The sequence below is a fragment of the Tupaia chinensis genome, unplaced genomic scaffold (genome assembly GCF_000334495.1).
Source record: "Tupaia chinensis unplaced genomic scaffold, TupChi_1.0 Scaffold000316_1, whole genome shotgun sequence".
Classification (NCBI taxonomy): domain Eukaryota; kingdom Metazoa; phylum Chordata; class Mammalia; order Scandentia; family Tupaiidae; genus Tupaia; species Tupaia belangeri.
In genome coordinates, this window is record NW_006159809.1 from 9,548,997 (window position 1) to 9,554,638 (window position 5,642).

Sequence of the window (5,642 nt, forward strand, 5' to 3'; positions counted from 1 at the left end):
TTTTAAGAATTATTTATTTAATTTTGTCTATTATTATTATTTATTTTTAAATTTACTATAAGGCACATGCGCTCACTAGAGACATAGAGAGAGAGAGAGAGAGAGAGAGAGAGAAAGTGAGAAAGCAAGCCTCCAGGTCAGGGAACTTGAACCACAGTCTGCCATGTGGGAGTCCAGAGTCTTAACCACCATGTCACCTGCTGGCCTCATGCCATGCAGCTCTTATGACAGGGATAAATACTGAGAAATGTGTAGTGAGACAATTTCACGATTGTGCAAATATCATAGAGTATACTTATACAAATCTAGATAACATAGCCTGCTCCACACCTAGTCAATATAATCTTCATAGACCACCAAGGTACATATAATCTATTGCTGGCCAAACCATTGATATGCAGTTCAAAACTGTATAGATCTCTCCTATAGAATAGCTCAGACCTCCTTATAAACACGTCCATCCACAATCAATCCAAGATTGGCCTCTAATTGTCCGTAATGGAAAGGTTCTGCCTGGGCTCTGGACCTTTGGTACACTTTGCCACTATCAAGCTGTGTGACTACGCAAGTCATATAACCTCTCTGGGGCTCCCTTTCTGCATTCACAAAATGAATGAGTTGAGCTTGCATTAGGAAGTCACTGCCTGGTTCCAACACTTTATGCAGTATCTTCTGACCCATTTTTTTCCCTGGACTCATTCTCCTGTCATTTGTTTAAAAAAAAAAAAAAGCAACACTTTCACATCTCACATCTCTGAGTCTCGTGTGCCCTGCCTGGGGCATGAAATAGGGTGCAGGTAAACACATGGGATTTGGAGTCAGCTGCCTTCTCCTGCCTGGCTCTGTATCCATGGCAGCATGGGCACCAGGGCCTAGCTTTCCTCCTTTGTAAATTAAAATTGGCAATAGCTCCTACTTCAGAAGGTTGTAGGGAAGATGAAATAAGATAAGGCAAGTAAAATGCTTAGCACAATGCCTGGCACCTAGAGGGCACCTGAAAAATGCAAGCGATTATTATCACACTGCTTCTTTTACTGTCTTGCTCTCTGAGATCTTACCCAATCTTTGAGATCTTTCTCCTGTGTCAGTTCTTCCAGGAAGCATTCCTTAACTCCCCCGATGTTTTTCTCACCTTCCTTACTTAGTGCCTCTCTTCACAGTAGCTTTGTGCATCAATTCACTTCTCTATCGTGCATTATTTCCCAAGGAAGGTTGGCATCTCATTTATTTTTGCATCCCATTACACAGTATTTCTTAAATTTGCCTGATGGTAAGAATGACCTGGGGTGCTACTTAAACATACTGATTCCTGGATTCCACCCCAAAACAAGATATGGGACCTAGAAATCTATATGTTTAACCAGAGCCTCAGGTGATCCTTATTGTCAAATGAGTTTGAGTACCTAGGCACCTAGAACAGAGCCTGACACAAGATAGACAAAGTTGAGTTGTCATTCCATGGAGCCTAGGTCTTCCTGATGCTAGGTCTACCTCAGAAATCAAAAACAAGGACTATCAGGTGGCATAATGGTTAAAGTGCTGGACTCCCATATGGTTGACCTCAGTTTGAGTCCCAGCCTGGTGGCTTGACAACCAGGCTGAGTGCATGTGTATACATGACCAGAATACCAAGAGGAGAATGGAGTAGAAGGGATTGTGGCACGGCCACTCCCCCTGGGGTGACTTCTCACTTTCCTTCTCTCTGTCTTTCTCCTCTCCAGCAGGCGCACACACCCTATGACTAAATAAATAAATAAATAAATAAACACAAAAAAATTAGTTATCTATTATTGTATAATAAAATTACCCTGTTGGGGACTCCTTCAAGGGACTTGGGTGCCTGCCTATTAGTTTCTGTTTCTACTCCAACTCTTCCATCTGAGAAACACACTTTCATCTGGGGCCCTATGAGGAGTCTATTCAACTGGAATTTTAATAGTTGATCTCTGTGAGAAAGTTAAACCAGTGTGTCTTGCCCTAAAGCAAAATCAAGAACTCATTTTTTTTTTATGAAAATGGGAGAAAGAAAAGGAATTAAAAATAAACTCCGGAACTCCACTTATGATTTTAAGTTTGCTATAGGGTATGTGCACTTGCTGGAGAGAGACAGAGAGAGGACAGGGAATGTGAAAAAGCCCCTCCCCCACCCCCGGGAAAATGGCCACGCTGTAATCTCATCTTCTCCACTTTCCTCTCAGGATTTGGAGCATGCATGTACATGTGCCCAATGCGTAGTCAGCTATGTGCTATCTAGCTGCCTTAACCACCATGGCACTAGGTGGCCCCGATTTATGAATTAATTGGGAAAACAAAACAAAACAAAACAAAACTTAGAGACCCAAAGACACCAACGGTCTGAAAGTGTTGCCTGTGACTAAAGCCTACTGCCAGAAAGCACTGAGGGGCCTTGCCTGATTCTGCCTACAGAAAGAGCCACACTATCTGAGAGAGTCTGCCATACCAGACAGTCCTGGCAAAGAAGATGAAAAGAATCTGTCTGGGGAGCACTCGCTTTAGAGATCTCCATCCACTGAAAACAGTCTCCATGGGCCACTTTGGGTTCATCTCTCTATGCCACTCTCAGGAATCATCCCAAAGGCCTTTTAAATTCTCATTCCTTTTTCAAGTTATCCTAGAATGATATCCTTTGGGTTTAGACATGAGAGTTTTTAACTTCTTAAGGCCTTTTTCCGCCATGTGTCTCCTGGGATATCCAGTAGATACCGTATAGAAACCCAGCTCAAAGAGGTCCTTAAGGTCGTTCAGTGGGCACTCCTGTTGAGAATGGAGCTGACAGTTATTCAGAAGAGAAAACCACTTGCCCACTGTACCGGAGCTGGCCAATTTTAGAGCTCATATTTGAATCCAAGTTTCCTGACCTTTAACCCAGCCGTCTGTCCACGTGTCTGGCCAGCCGCACTCACAACGTTATCTACCAGATCTCAGTTTGCTCCTCTGTCCATGATCTTTGTCTCCAGGGCCCAGCCACAATTTCTCCTGTCTGGTAAATTTACTAAATCAGCTCATTTTCTGTTCTCATCAGACTTGTTCTCTGAGCACAAACTCTCATTCCGTGCCATGAAAAAACTCAAGGATTCCTGGAAGATGCCAGAGCTGGCTCAGAATTCATCCTGCCTCCTTTTCCAATTACCTCTTTAGCATAGAGCCAGCTGTGTCTGCCCAGGTCCCAAAGTGCACTCAGTGGGTCATTTGGACAGCTCTCTGCAAGCCTTCTCTGTCTCTGCAAATCCCTCTGCAGGAGATGTGAAGGAGGATGCAGAGGGGGACAGAGACACGCCTTCATTCAAAAATGTTAATTCTTCCATTAATTTCACTGGCTTAGTAATCTCTCTTTAAAAAAAAATAACTTAATTTTATTTATTTATTTATTTTAATTTGACCAGAGAGGGACAGAATGAGAGAAAGCAACAGAGACAGAAAGTGAGAAAATAACTCACCAGGTTCAGGACTTGAACTGTGATTGCCCATGTGGGAGCCCAGTGCCCTTAACCATCATACCACCTGCCGGACCCAAGCTTAATAGTCTCTTAAACAAATTCTTAATGGGATTATTTGGAAGTTGGCGAGGCTATTTATACACTTATAAATAAGTAGTGGCCTATAAAGAACAATATGAAGAAATTTTCTCTATTATGAGTAAAATGTTATGAAAATTTATTTAGACAATAAGTTTGAGCATAAGGTGTACCACTATTGAGCCCGGGCTATGCTTGGGCATAAAGTCCGGTAACCTGGAAGAATCTCCACTCTGGAATATTTACGTGGAGACAGTTGAAGGCAGGGACAGAGCCCGTATATGGTATCTACCTCCCATTCAGGTCTTCCTAAACCCTATGGATACAGGGCAGTGGACAGCAGGACTCCAGGAGACAGGAGAGCACAGGCTGCCTTGGGACTCTCCGGGCAGAGTGCAAAAGACAGGCCTTCTCTCCTTGTTTGAGACACATGGCCTGGTTTTGATGCAATAAGGGCCATGTGTACCACCGTGCCCTGGCACCTAGCAGTCACAGCTTCTGAGCTCGTAAAATGAGTCTTTTCCACTGACTCAGTGCGATCTTAGAGGAAGTACCAGGCACGCCCCCAGAAATCTTCACGGGAGGATGTGTTGAGGGACTGGGAAGGAGGAGAAGAATGTGAAAGAATTATTAAGAAATCTAAACATTAAAGCCTTAAAGGCACTCACAGATTAGGGGTAGGGATTTTTTTGCCCTATGTAGATGGAGGCAGAAGTCAATTTCAGGCCAGGGAATCCTGGTGAAATGGAGTTATGTGCGAATCATAACAAAGGAAGCAGTCTGTACCACCCACAGCAGAGGATAATGCTTAGAGATATAATTTGGTGATTCATATTCACAGTCTTACTAACAATATTTCCTACTGATACTCTTTTTTTTCTAAGAGAGACTTTTGCTATAGGGCCTGTGCACTCACTGGAGATACACAGAGAGACAGAGACAGAAAATGAGAAATCACCCCCCAGGAGGATGGCCACATTGCAATCCCTTCTCCTCTATTCTCCTCTCAGGCTTTTGGGTACACACACACACACACACACACACACACACATACCCGGTGTGAGTTTTAAGCCTCCAGTTCCAGGACTCAAACTGCAATTGACTCCGTGGGACTCCAGTGGTATAGCCATTACATCATCTGCTGATAGTCTTTGATACAGGGAGTCCCCACTTCTAATTCTTTCTATGAAAAAAATATTAAAGAAATATTCATACATAATACTAAAGAATAATAAAATGTTAGAAAAAAAAACAAATCTTTTAACATTGAGTTAGTAATGTATTAGCTTCCCAGCGCTTCCATTAAAAAAGTATCGCAAACCAGATGACTTTTAAAAAAAAAAGAAAACTAGAAATTTATTCTCTTACAATTCTGGAGACTAAAGTTCAAAATCACAGTGTCATTAGAAGCATGCTCCTCTGAGGTTCTGGGTAGAATCCTTCCCCATCCCTTTGGAGCTTCTGGTAGTGGCCATCAGCTGTGGCATTTCTTGGCTTGCAGCTTCCTCACTGCAGTCTCCACCCTGTCACCACATGGCATTCTCCCTGGGTGCCTCTGTCTTCAGATGGCATTTTCCTTTTCCAAGGGCACCAGCCGTATTGGATTAAGATCCACTCTAATGACCTCATCTTTACTTGATTATATCTGCAAATACCCTATTTTCAAATAAGGTTGCATTTTCAGGTACTAGTGGTTGGAATTTTGACATATGTTTTGGAAAACACCATTTAATCTGTACTAAGTATGTTATGATACACACATGTAACAGAATATGAAAAGCTACCAAAAATGGGGGCCAGGCAGTGGCCCTGTGGTCATATAACTGGACCCACCTGGAAAAGGGTTTGTGTCTGGAGACCTCTGAGTTGAGCGTACGAGGTGTGCGTGCACACATGTGCATGACCTAGGCCTACAGAGACAGGAAGTGCATCCTGGCATGAAGAGCCTAAGAGTGCCCTCCCTCTCAAAAGAAATAAATTAACAAACTTAAAATAGGACTGTGAAATGAATCTGTTCTGTTAGAAATCAGGATACGAGGACAGTGTATATCCTTGGGAAAGAAAGGTGATGCTTCTTTTGCGGAGCTGTTGAGGTACTAGTAATAT